The following is a 13,641-nucleotide window of genomic DNA, read 5'->3' on the forward strand; positions in this document are numbered from 1 at the left end:
CATTCTTTGTTCATGGGCCTTACAAAGACAGGTGACACATTGGATGGACTTGGCACACAAGCCAAAGTTTGCTTCTACAATAGGAAGGACAAGGATTTCAGGGTTCCACTTCCCCCTCTAGTTCCACTGCTGTGGCGCTTTCGGGCATGGGCGTGGTGGAGGCAGGGAGTGGGGAGGACCACTTCCTGCCTGGAGTGACTCTACCTCCAAAATTAGCAGATGCAGGATGTGGGGACCCTTTGGCCAATGGATCCATACGCGTCCATCACGGTGGCTTGGAAACTTAAGGAATAGGCTTAGCAGTTTTCCAGTTTTCCCGAAGTTCTCAGGCTGGTGTAGTGACTTTTGAGGAGTCACTCTTAAAAGTCAGAAGAGAAAAAAAAGAAACACACTCTCTCTCACTGTTGAACAAATTGGAAACAGAGGAAGCAGAAAAACACCCATAAACTCGCTTCCAAGAGGCCCCTCTGTTTGGGTTTTCACTTCCTCTGGTGTGTTTTTCACTTCCTTCTCCCCTTTTAACACAACGAGGTTCCCAACAGCTCTGTCCGGACATAAATCCTCGGACTCCCACAAGCACTTGGCCGCATGGTCTGAGGTTCTCAGAATAATCCGAGTCTTCCTTGGACCTGTGAGCAGTACGGTGGACACGTCCAAGATACACCGATGTGTGGACAATGGCCCCTTGTTTCCATGTCTTGAACATCCCCCCCCCCCCCCCCGCCCATTTCTCCGACTCCTTCGGGATCGGCTCTCTTGTCGTGTCAGAGAATGTTTTGTCGCGTTGTTGCCTTTTCCGTGGAGTTCACTAGCTGGGATAAACCTGTCCCCTTCGCCTGTGGGATTCCTCTCATTGCTGGGCCTTTGGGAGGTCTGTCTCTACCGCGAGGTGCGCTGTGTCCATGCGAGTCGGTCTTTCCTTCGGACTGGTTTCCTGCCGGCACGCCCGCCCGCCCGTCATTCTGTGCATCTGGAATTCATTTCACTGCTGAAGCCCCGGGGGGAACGGTGTCCTGAAAACTAGCCAGCTGCCCCAGCCTCACAGGGGTAATCCTCGCCTGCTGGCGATACTCACTTAATTGCATGTGAAATATGTATAAGGAGGGGGGCTGCTCTGGGCGGTCTGTTCTTGGGGGCGGGCACGGTTTGCAGGCTGTGAGGCCTTGAGTGAGGGAAGGTGTGCAGAGTGAATCCGCCTCCCCTTTCACAGCCTGGCCAGGTCCAGGGCTCCTCGAAAGCCCAGAGCCCCTGTGCCGGTCCAGACGTCGGCCTGGATGCAGGGAGCTAAGCGAGGACTCAGGGTGGTGACCTTCAATCCCGCTCCTCTCTGTCATCGTCACACTTGTTTATGGAACCTGCCAAAGGCATGGGCTCTGTACTTCACATGTTAGTGCTCTGCAACGGGACCACCTCCTAGTGACCCCACCACGTGGGGAGGGAGCCCCACTGCTGGCAGGCGATTGGAGTGTGTCTTTAGGGTTCAGCTGATAAGATTCTTCTGCTGAGCGAACACTGCCAGTCTTGGCAGCAGAAGTAACAGCAGGGGAAGGAAGGCACACGAGCTCTGACTGGGCTCGGTCTGTGGGGACACTGTGGGGACCAGCTCTGAGGGGGGCGCGTGGGCAGAGGAGAGCAGGCTGCCCTGCGGTCTCAGCAAAGCCCTTCGAGACCCAAGGAGCTCCGACCTGGGAGGTCCTGGAGTTCTCAGGAGTTGAGAGCAGGTGAGGGTCTGCCTTCTCTCCCTGGGACAGGGCAGTTCGAGGAGAGGGTCCCGCCGGCCACATGCCCAGCGGCTGTCATGGAACGGGCACCTGGGCGCCACCTCGCAGGGTCCACCACTGCCCTGCCTGACCACGTAAATGCGGCTGCTCTAGCTTTGGGAGAGTCTTGGAGGGAAATAGAGACGTGGGTTTTGGGCTGAGCGAGACCCAGTCTTGGTCACGGTTCCCTTTTGTCTTGCAGCATCTCCCTTCTTCTCTGGAGGGAAGGCCGGGTCCTGGGACTCCACCTCTGACGTCGGGAGCTGGTGGCCTGTGGCAGGTAAGTGATGCACACAGGGTGTTTGAATGAGCCGCTGTCCCTGCACCCGCTGTGTGGAGGCAACTGTGTCCTGGCCTAGGTGCACAGACCTGTGTGGGGAGAGGAGCCCCGCGCACGTGCAGAACAGCTCAGGAGGGAGAAACAGCTTCCGGAAGCTTCCGGCAGCCCTTGGCATTTCAGGGCACTGCTCTGTCTTCACGGGAAGGCCAGACATCGCCGGTGGGCCTGGCACCACAGAGTTCCCAGAACAGCCCCTCGTTTCTGTTTACTTTCTGCGACTTCCCCTCTGTTGCCACCAATGGAATGTTCTCGCTCTACCCAGAATGAGACAGAGCCCAGGTTGGCTGTCCTGTTGTGTTTGCACAAAGGAGTTATTCTTATAACGTAAGAGGTTATGCGCTCCCAAACAATGGCCAGAGAGCTCCATGTGGCCCTGTGGTTCCGGGTCAGCCCCGCTGGGGCTCTGGGAAAACAATAGCAGAAAATGTTAAAAGGAAGCACTAGCCAGGTTCATGAGGAAGAGCTGGAGGCGGTTGGCACTCGCAGCAGAAAAGAAAGAGAAAATACTACCCTTTCCCTGGTAGAATGTTCTGGGGTATTTTCTTGGCTGCACTTTTTATTCTCTGGGTGAGAGAAGGAAACCGCCTTTTGTAGAGCCAGTGGGGTGAGATCGTCCAGCTAACATGCCACAGCCTTCGTGTGCTCAAAAACAACAACAGAGTCTTTCCTCCCTGGGTGAAAGGATTGGACAGAATCATAATGGACATTTGCATAATCCTGGGCAGTGGCGGAATTTGAGAGGGAACAGCTCCCGGGAGCTTCCTTTCAGGTCCTGTTCGAATACTAAAATCCTCTCCCCATCAAGTGGGCGCCTGAATTATTTCAGGTTTTCCTTTAAGCACACCACCCTCTATTCAGCTGGGGGAGATTTTGCCCCAATGTTCTTCTCCCCACTTTTACATTACTGGTCTTTGTTTGCCTTATGGCCTGTGCTTTAGGATAGAAAGACCGCTAGGGACAGAAAGAATGTTAGGGACGTCTTCAGGTTACGGCCTGGGGGCTTTTATTAGTGAAGAATTCCGGAGTCTTCTGGGCCCAGGGTCAGTCCTCACTGCCACTGAGGTCCCAGGGACTTAAAATACTTCTGCCCAGGAAGCAGCCTCCAGCAGGCCTGGCCTTATAAGTGCAGCCCCCTGGCCGCGGCTGCGGTCTGTTTGGGTGGTGGTGAAACCCAGTGAAAGGCATCCACATTCCTCGAATTCTTCTGGCCTGGCATTGGCGAGATTGCTGGGGCTTTTTAAATCAAACACAAGTATGCAGCATGACTCTTCTCTCTAGATATACTCGAGAGATAGCAGTGGGTTGTGCGGTATGACCTCCTGCCTCACCCCACATGGTCTCATGAGGCACAGCTTGTCCGATGCAGGTCCCCTCTTGGACTGGACAGGAAGAGGTTCATGGGGGCCCTGCCTGGGACCCCTCCCTGGCTCCAGCAGCTCCCGGGCTGCCATTTATGTGGTTTGCTTTCTCTGCCCCTGAGCCAGACTAACCAAAGCAGCAAGACTTCTGAGAAGAGGAAACAGGAGGGTGAGATGGGGCCTAGCCGTTTGGGGATGAGCCAGAGCGGTGCCCTCTGTCTCTATCTGAGCATAAAGGGCTCCGGGAGCCTGGAGAGGGGGGTTCACCTTTACCCGCCGTGGAGTTGGCAGAGTGGACGGTGTCTCAGCATGAAAGAGACCGTCCCTCATTATGGCAAAAAGTGTCGTCTTGACACATTTGGCCAACTTTTGTGGCTTTTCCTCCCAGGAACATAAATGCCATGTTTTCTCTGTGCTTAATAGTCAAGATCTGATTTGTCTCAAGTTCTTTGTGAGATGGAGCCTCCCAGGATTTCAGTTTCTATTGTCTAGAGTTTTGCTGGTGCCTAGTTTTGTGATTGGCATGTAATTCCCACAACTTTAGCTTAGGTGTTCTAGTTCAGATGTCCACGCTGCTGCTCCGATGCTGAACCAGGTGAGGGAGCAGGAAGGGGCTGACTCCAGTGCCCTGCCCTTTAAGACCAGGATCAATGACGGATATAACTGGAAATAACACAACTTGCCCTGAGAGCTATTTGGGGGAGACCCATGGCTCTGAGGGTGCCCGTGAAGGTGGGAGCTCCCTCTCAGGAGGCTCCAGCCAAGCACCTGCTCGCTGCATGTCATGTCTACTCCAGCCCTGGGATACTGTGCATCCTGCCCATTTTACAGATAACAACTGAGGCTCAGAGAGTTCAGGATCAGAGGATTACTACAATGAGTAGCAAAGACCAGGCCTAGAGCTCGAGGAGGAATGCCCCAAGCTACTCCTTTGCTGCCTCCCTTACCTGGCCCCTAGGAGGACACATGAGCTATGTGGGCACTGTCCCCACGGCTAGCATCGGCCAACAGAAATCAATTCTAGCCACAAATGTGAGCCACACAGCTACTTTTTAGAGTAAAGATAAACAGATGAAATTAATTTTTGTTCTCTCAGAACTGTAAGTTTACTTGAAAATCAAGGATACAGTTAAGACTTGTCCCCACTCTGAAGGGTTGGCTGGTTGGGCACCCTGACTGGTCCACAGGGAGAACTAACAAACTTTTGCTCTTCTGGGGTTTCAGACTGGGACCTCCAGACTTTCCTGACGGTGTGTTTTGTTTTGTTTTGTTTATGTGAATTTCACGTAATATTTCCAATGAACCATTTTGGGATGTACGATGTGTTGGCATTTAGTCCGTTTGCAGTGTTGTATCCACCACCATCGCATTTTTCGTCACCCCAAAAGGACGCCCATGCCCATTCGTTCCTCCCAGGGCTCTCTCCCCTCGTTCCTTCGCGTCGCTTTTACTCTGGTCTGTATGTAGGGGACATCCCAGCTTTCAGGTGTCTTTGGAACTGAGCGGCTGAGGCCAGGTGACATCCAGGCCTGCATGGACCGTCACTGGCCGGGTGACCCAGAAGCACCGATCCCGCACCTGCCAAGGCCTGCCTGGGCCCCGCATGGGGTCAGTTCTGTTGATATAGCGTGTCCAAACCTGTAGAGAAGTTTTGTCAGAATCTATTGGAGCCAAACAGAGGACACATCTGGAAGCAAGATCTCAACAGACTGACAAAAACACTTCATTCGAATGTCAGTGTGCAGTTTCTTTCACGCATTTAGGATTAAGGCATGAAGGAGGGAACGTAGGAAGAGTTCCTGGAGCGGGGAGAAAGCAAGGCCAGATTGGATTGCGGATTGGTGGTTACGGCTTATTTCAAAGGTGAGTTAACCTAGATGCCCAGAAACAATGGACAGGCCTGGCTTCGGGCCAAGGTAAACCATTTAGAAGTTATAGGCCAGGGGCATGGCTACCCACCATGACCTGTCCCGTTAGGAATTTATGGTCGGATCACCCTGTGGAATCCCTTTGTGTCCACGGGTCCGACCTCCCCAGGACCTGAGAGGGGAACCCTGCAGCCCTGCACGAACCTGAGACATTACTCGCCCCTTTCCCAGCCTTTGCATTGAAATGCCTCACGTGTGGCTGCCTCAGTAAGTACAGGGCTGCCATTGGATGAGTGAGGTCATGAGCCCCAAAGTGTGAAGCCCAGGGCATGTGAACAGACCAGAAACCTGAGCCGCTGCCCCCAGCCATACGCTACACTGAAAATGGCAGTTGTGTTCTTAGAAGCCTTGTGTTTTGGCCTGGTAGCTACCCTGCCTTTTCATCCTCCTTAAAGCAGGCCTTGTCATGAAGACAATGAGAAATGTTTAGCATACTTAAGGGTTTGGAGATAAAAGGTGTGAATGAAGAAAGATTCTACCATTGTTTATTTCAAGAGCCTTCCAGTCTCTTACTGAAACCTACTTAGGCTCACAAAGACGTTTTCAATCTAATCAGAAACCCCAGTTTTCCTGTCTCTGCCTGGAGTTTCCCCCCTTTGTTTGTGCATTACTTCCAGTTGCCTGGGCAGGCCGCTGCGATTTAGGAAGGGCAGAGGGACTGCGTTTCATCCTTGGGTCAGACAAAAGGCCTCTGCCCAGAGCCTACAGGGTTGGCCTTGCTTTCAAATGAATTTCAGTTATGAGCACATAAGCACACTTTGCATACATTAGTTTGCTGGCCCTCAGTTTCCGCATCTGCAGAAACGGAGCTAGTGCCTCAGAAGTTTCTCAAGGATAAGAAGAATGAGATCGGCATGCAGACTTGCTCCGGAAAGGAAAACGGGAAGGTTACTGGAGAAAGTCAGACCTAGCACAGCAGTCCGGGGAGGACCTGGAATTTGAGAAATGAAGCTGCTTTTCAGGAATTGTGCTTCTCCCTGGTTGACCTGGCCACTGCTGCTCACCCAGCATGCACCTGGCCCAGGAATGGCCTGCGGCCCCAGCCACAGCAGTCCTGGACCACTGGAACTGTACCTACTGTTCCCAGCTCCCAGCTCGCAGAACAGGGTTGGGCTGGGTCAGCAAGCAGTTTGTGGATCTGTGTCCATTGCTGGTTGATTGTGGGGAGGGGACAGGGCCACCGGGATGTCCAGGCTGGGGGCGTCCCTGCAGGAGGGAGTGATGGCCATTGGTTCTCCTGCTAAGGGAGGGGAGGTGGCATGCTTCATAACCACCTGGGCTTACTGCAAGCTTTCCATCCCTCCTGCCTCCCTCGCTGCCCGCTTCCCTCTAATTTTCCCATAACCCCATCCTGTGGGCAAGCCATTTAGCTTCTCTGGGACTCCCTTTTCTCGTGTCATTGTTGAGGGCCCCAAATGGTAGCCCAGTGGCTCCTTTGTGATGTGGTTGAGGGGGCAGCCCTGGCCCTGACAGTTCGGCTCCTGCCATTTCTGAAGCACATTGCCCTCCTGACCTCAGGTTGCCCCAGGGGTCCCAAAGGTCCAAAGAGGCATTAACACGACCCACTGGCCAGAGTGAATTCCCCGGGGCCCCTCTTGCTTAGCCGGTGCGCATCTGGCCTGGGGAGGGATGGGCAGAAGGAGCAAGAGGATCTTCCTGGCGTGCGTGCTCCGATGGTGTTTGCAGGAGGGATGGCACGGCGAGATGCTCCTGTCCCTGTGGGGTGGACAGAGGTCCTGGAGTCACACATGTGGTACACCCAGTACCCCCCCCCCCCCCCCCGCCACCCGATTCAGGGGACTTGAAAGGCCGCTGAGCCAAGCTGTGCGTTTAGCAGAGGAAGCCGGCTTAAATAGCTGGTGGCTGTCCGAGGTCACACAGTGTCTTCCTATTACAAGCCACCATCCGCGACCCACCAGGTCAGGGTCAGCCCACTCTGCCGTCAGCGCCTGGCAGGGTCTGCCTTGCTGTGCTTGTGTGGCGTGCTCCTCGCCCTGGTTCTTGTGGACACGGATACCTTTCCTTCTCCCTCCTCCCCATCCCAGGCAGCCCTGGACTTTGCGCTCAGTAAACACGGCTCAATTCTTTTTCCTTCTTTGTCATCGCCCATAAATCCTGCTTACACTTACTGTGCCTACAGATGAGCTGGAGTGTGTGTTCTCATTTCTGCTGGTTCGGATGCAATTAGAAAAGCGCCAGTCGATGCTCTGTTGGCCTGGGATGTCCTCTGATGGAGAATAGTGGTCCGGGCCTTGCCATTGAACATAATTTTTATCAACAACAGAAGAACTGTGTTTACCCTAGTGGACTCTTAGCAGGGTCCTTTTATTTTAATTACTAGAGGCCCAGTGCATGAAAATTCATGCACTTGAGGGGGTGGTCCCTCAACCCAGCCTGCCCCCTCTCCCAGTCTGGGAGCCCTCAGGGGCGGGAGGCGACTGGCAATCAGGGGAAGGCAACGTCCCAACACACCTCTGCTGCTGCCACTGCCGGCTGCACAAGCCTCGGCCGGCCCTGGTTACCTGAGCCTCGGGCGGCCCTGGGCGGCTGGGGGGCTGAGGGGACTGGGGGACTGGGGGACTCTGGAGGCAGACGCCCCAGCGGGGCTAAAGGGACTGGGCACCACCATCTTTGAGGGCAGGGCAGTCAATTAGCATAGTCCCTCCTTATTGGCTGTGGGCACCGCCATCCTTGTGACAGTGTGAGGGTCAATTAGCATATTCCCTCTTTATTAGATAGAAGAATTATTATTATTATTATTATTATTATTTTAATTCCCACCCAAGGATAGTTTTCCATTGATTTTTAGAGAGAGGGAAAGACAGAAATATCGATGTGAGAGAAACACATAGATTGGTTGCCTCCTGCACGAGCCCCAACCAGGGCCTGGGCTGGGGAGGAGCCTGCAACCAAGGTACATGCCCTTGACCAGAATCGAACCCTGGACCCTTCGGTTTGCAGGCTGAGCCAAACCGGCTGGGGCTGGCAGGGTTCTTTGAGAGGGTCTGCAGCACATCTTTACAGGTGAGGGTGGTTTTCTCAAGACAAAACCCACAGGTCTTACCGGGTTCCTCAGTGGATTTGGTCACAGGCCCTGACTGGGAGGAAGGCCTAGACCTGCGTGGGGATAAGGGGACCTGGACATACGCGAGTCTGGTCGCTCTGAGACGGGCTGGACATCTCCCCGAGGCTGGAGTGCTCGGCTTAAAACAAGGTTGACCTGGACAGAAATCTTTATTTCCTTTATCTCTTTAATAATTCTGCTTTTTGTTAAGTCTAGATAACATTCACTCATTTACAGAGTGGGGAAGACCTAGCTTAGGAAAGTTTTCTTTGGGTTTGTGTTGAACTTGGACCTACTCTGAATGAGCCCTGAAGGTCAAAGGTGCTCACCAGGCAGTTTACGGAAACCGAGGGTCCAGGTCACGGGCAGCTCCAGGTGACTAGCAGGCCGTCTATGGTCAGGTGACTGGAAAGGGGCCCCTCTGAACGGTGCGGGCTGCACGGGGTCAGGTCTCGACGTGGCACTTGAGGAGGAATTAATGAATGGGCTCTCCAAGAGGAGGGCGGGGTCCTGAGTGAATGGTGCACCAGATCCTCAGGCCGTGGATTTGACAAAGAGGGAGCTTCCCGGAGAGACGTCACCTGCAGTGTTGGCCGAGCTCCTCTGTAACTGTGTTCTTTTTACATTTTGCACAGCGGTTTACAGTGTGTAACGCTCTTGGGTTTGTTCTTGATTTTCTTAGGGAGTCCTGGGTCCAGCCAGATCTTAATTAGTACTTCGTTTTACAGACGGGAGAGCTTGTGCCTCAGAGAAGCTCAACAGTGATTGACTGAGGTCAGACGGCACCTCAACACCCTCACACGGGCTCCCCAGAGCCAAAGGCCTGAGGGGGGATGATGGGAGGCTAAGCAGGGTTCTAGAACTCTCCGTCATGGAAGGAGTCACAGGCAGCAGCGAGGCCATGTGGGCTGTGCACCAGGTTCCTGCCGAGCTCAGATCTTTACTTTCAAAAGGACTCGATGTAACTTGAGAACCGGCCTCCATCTGACTGGGCATCAAACATTTGTCAGGAGGCAGTTTGCCTGTAAGTCACCAGGAAATTGTCCACGTTGGGAACGTGTGTTTCTGTGGAAATCCTTCAGGGTACCACACGAGTGGGCTTCTGCATGAACCTGAGCATGCCTGTGGGAGGCGCCCATGGTAAGGTCCTGAGGGGACAGTGTGGGTGGCCCTGCCCTGGCTGTCCTGTGAGGCTGGTCCAGGAGCAACCTGGGCCTGGGGCCCCATGACCAAACAGGGTTCGGCCCTCAGACACCGGACTCTGGGGTGGGCCTAGATCCTGCAGACCCAGTGTATCAGTGGGATCTGAGAAAAGCAGGTCCTTTGATGATGCAAATAGAGCATCCTGGCTGTACCGATGACGGGGATGGGAGGTCCAGGGGCAGTTGTTGCTGAGAACAAAAGGAGGGTCCTCAGTTGGGTGATGACAAGAAGACCCTCTTTCCTTGGGGAGATCCTTTTCCTTTTTCTCCCACTTCTCCTGTATGGTTCTGGTGGGGTGTGGCCTGGACGTCCGTATCTCTGCTCACCGATCCTTGCTGTGCCTTACTTTACTTATCTGCAAAATGGGAACGAGAAACTGTGGTTCCATGAGTGTGGCACCTGCACAGCTGCGCTGTTGCATTGTGGGGAAGTGGATCAGGGGTGATGGGGTTACCCCATAGGGACGGTGACCAGGGGCTAGAGGCTGGAAGTATTGACTGGCCTCCAAATGGCTCCAGGCCCAGGTCCACCCCCATCCTTCCCTCACCTTGATTTGAGTGTCCCAGGCTGTTTGCATTTGTGCTTAGTGAGTTTGAGTTGGGCTCTTAGGGTCTTAAAAAACCACCCATGGTGGCCCGCACCTGTCTCTATCCGGGCGCATTGCTCCAGAGGGCCAGGTGGCCCCTCAAATGTCTCTGTCCAGGCTCATTGCTCAGGGGGCCAAGGTGGCCCGCACCTGCCCCTGTCCAGGCGCGTTGCTCCAGGGGCCACAGTGCCTGAAGTCTCCGTCAGCACCTCTGACCACCCGCTGCATCCTGTCCGTGACTGGGCTACCATCTGCCTTTTATGGTTCCTTCCCCTTACTGAACCGGCTCCCCTGCTGACTACATGTGGGCTTCTTTCTCTGTCCTGATTATAACAAAACTATGCCTCCGCGCATATTTTAATAAAGCTATCTTTTCAGACTGTGCACATGCACGACATTTTAGCCCTGGGTAGGTTCCGCTGGACGCATCCTAACTTAGGATATCACCTGTGACCTTGCTTCTTTGTAATAAAGATTCTTCTTTTCTTTTTAACTTTTTATTGAACATAAAGTTACCCATTTTAAAGTGTCACAATTCAATGGGATTTAGTATATTCACAAAGCTGTGCAGCCACGCCCTCCACCTATTTCCTAAAGAAGACCTGTGAGCAGTCGGGGCCCTGCCTGCCCCACCCTCTGGCAAACGCTCGCCTGCTTCTGTCTCTGCGGATCTGCCTGTTGTGGATTCTTCTTGTAAATGGAGTCATACAATACGTGACCTTTGTGATTGTCTTCTTCCATTCGTCATGTTCCCAGGGTTCCTCCATGTTGCGGTGTGGGTCAGAATTTCCTTCCTTTTTATGGTAACACTCTGCCGTAAGGATGGACCGCCTTTTGTTGGTCTCCTGACCCACCAGTGGGCTGTTTCCACTTTCTGGCTCTTGTGAATAGTGTGGCTAGGATTCGTTGTGCTTTGGGGATCCTACTTTAATTCTAAGAGCTGTTGGAGAGACCCCTAGCTTTTGATCCTCCCCCCCCCCCCCCCATGCCTGTTCCCAGTGTTTTCAAACCCCCAGAAGCCAGTGTTGACCTGTGTTGACATCCCCCTCGGTGTGGACCAGCTTGGGTTGCTGTTGCAGAGGCCAGCTTGCTGTGGTCTCTGCGGAGTCATTTGACTGCGTGTTGACACAGCAATGCCAGGAACAGTGAGTCACCTGCGGGAAGTGCTGCTCGCTGAGGGGGTGTCCGCAGCAGGCCTGGCCAGGTGTTTCTCCAGGTGTGGCCCCTCGGTCACCTGCATCAGGAACACGCGGGAGGCTTGTTTTGAGAAAACAGGCTTCTGGGCCTCCTCTGTGCTGGCTGCTGTAGGTCTGTCCCTCTGTCCTTGTGTCCCTCGAAGCTTTTCCACCTGCTGTGGGTAGATCTGAATGACGGTAGCAGGTGGGGCTCCCTTGCCTCCTGGTAGGATCGGCCAGGGAGGGAGAGAACAGGCCGGCTCTGCTCTCCCTGCAGGGGAGCCTGGAACTGTCTCCATTGCCCCTGACCGGGGGTCCCTGTCTCCCCAGGTTCCAGTAGCCGCTGCCCCCTTCCCTTCACTCCTGCTGCCCTGCACCACACTCACATCCCTGTAAATTACCCCTTTATTAAGCTCTTATAAAATGATGCTAATCTGAGGGCATGGTCCCGTTCCTGTTGTGACTCTGAGTGAGAGCTCAGCCTGTCCCTACCCAGTGAACATGCCACTGCAGGGCCAGGAACCTGCACCCCACAGGCCCCGAGCTCCTCCGAGCTGGGGGACCACCAGCCAGTGGGTCCCTGACATTCTCTGCTTCTTTGTGTCCAGACCCTGGACCCACCATTCTTGTCCTCCTCTGCCTTTTGGAGCATCTGTCAGGGCAAGAAACGTTTACTGAACCTTCCTGGCTCTGGCTTCTGCAGGTTTAACACACATCTTACAGGCAAGACTTGGGGGTGGCCAGGGAGAGGAGAGGAAGAGCCTCTTGGCTTTGGGTGACTCACTCTGGAGCCCCCTGGAGCCCAGCCACTTAGCTGCCTTCCAGGGCTAGGAATCCCATGGCTGTGTCCCCTGCCTCTGTCCCTGGGAGTTGGGGGAGGTGTGTCAAGTGCCTCCGAGTCCCACCCAGTCCCCCTGAGTCCCTGCAGCTGCTCACACCTAGGCCTCTGGCTCCAGCCTCTAATCCTGTCCTGGGCTGCAGGCGTGGAGGAAACCTGAGAAAGCTGCCCCTGCAGGCTCAGCAGTACTGGCCCGGCTCCTCCCACTGAGGGTCGGACAGGGAAGCACAGCAGGTGGCATGGGAACCCAGCCTGGTGTCCCTGTCTCTTCCTGCTTTGTTCCAATAGGGCCTTCCTTCTTCTTTCTTTCCTCCCTCCCCCTTCCTTTTTTCTTTTCTTTCCTTTCTTCCTCCTTCCTTCCTTTCCTCCTTCCTTCCCTCTGTTTTTCCTTCCTTCCTCCTTTTGGGATGGATGTGTTCATATTCAGAAAATCTCAGGTGGGCCACTTGCTGCCTTCGAGGTATTATACCTAAATTCGTGGGTTTTAGTAAAAATGGATCAGTCAGAAATCGGTGGAGTCACATGTTTATGGGAAATGTATTCCCTTTTCGTTGTAGTAGATTTTTAACTGTTACAAAAACATTCCAGAAAGGGAAGTCAGGGGGTGAGGGCAGCCAGGACTGCAGGGTGCTCACAGCCAGCAACCCCGGCTGCGGGCCACCTCACTCCACACTGTCACTAGGGCTGTTGGCCTGGGTTCCTGTGGACCAGCATCAGGCAGGGCGGGAGCCACCCAGGATGGGAGGCTGGGCTGCGCTGCAGGCTTCTGTAGGTGAGGTTTCATTGGACCCCAGCTGTGCCCCTCACCTGCTGTGGCTGGGTTTGCCTTTCAAAGGCAGAGGCGACTGGTTCTAGTAGAGGCCAGATGGCCCACAGAGCCCAAAATAGTCACCGTCTGTCCCTTTGGCGTCAGCAGGGGATGTCTGGCAATGTCTGGAGACATTCTGGTCATCAGGACTAGGGTTGGGGGTGCTGCTGGCAGCTGGCGGGTTGAGGCTGGGGTGCACAGAATGGCCCCCACAGAAAGGTGTTCAGCCCCCGAATGTCAGCAGTGCCGAGGCTCCGACACGCTGCTCTCTGGGAAGTTTGCTGTTTCCGTGGAGAACTAACTGGTGGGGGGAAGGAGGCGTCGAGGATGAGTGGTCTGGGCGGTGCCCTCTGCTAGGGCGGGGATGTGGGAGTTTGGCAGGCTGGGTGGGGGGTGAGGCCGGGTCTGGGGGCCACGCCTGGGGGCAGCTGTTGTGTGCATGGTGCTGGGGAGACAGGGCTGCCCCGAGAGACATGGGCTTGGGCATCGCAGAGACTAGGCAGCCCGTAGCTCTGTTCCCATGGGTGCCCTGACTGGCCTGGCCCCTGGAAGAATGTCTCAGTGAGGAGCAGAAAAGTGAG

At 54.5% G+C, this 13,641-nt stretch overlaps 1 protein-coding gene across 3 annotated transcripts in view; it reads left to right on the top strand.

The window, feature by feature from the left end:
- SH3BP4 (SH3 domain binding protein 4) overlaps positions 1 to 13,641 on the top strand; it is a 78,394-nt gene that overhangs the window by 33,600 nt on the left and 31,153 nt on the right. For 2 of the 3 annotated variants that reach the window (XM_070422452.1, XM_070422453.1), the window contains exon 2: positions 1,963 to 2,040. The gene's annotated coding sequence lies outside the window, so the exon portion shown is untranslated. Of the gene's footprint in view, positions 1 to 1,962; positions 2,041 to 5,138; positions 5,322 to 13,641 lie in introns of those variants that run through there. The other variant, XM_070422454.1, reaches the window with a different exon arrangement.

Source organism: Myotis yumanensis, unplaced genomic scaffold (genome assembly GCF_028538775.1).
Source record: "Myotis yumanensis isolate MYYU_CA2020_CCGP unplaced genomic scaffold, mMyoYum1.0.hap1 SCAF_8, whole genome shotgun sequence".
In the NCBI taxonomy this organism is placed as follows: Eukaryota; Metazoa; Chordata; class Mammalia; order Chiroptera; family Vespertilionidae; genus Myotis; species Myotis yumanensis.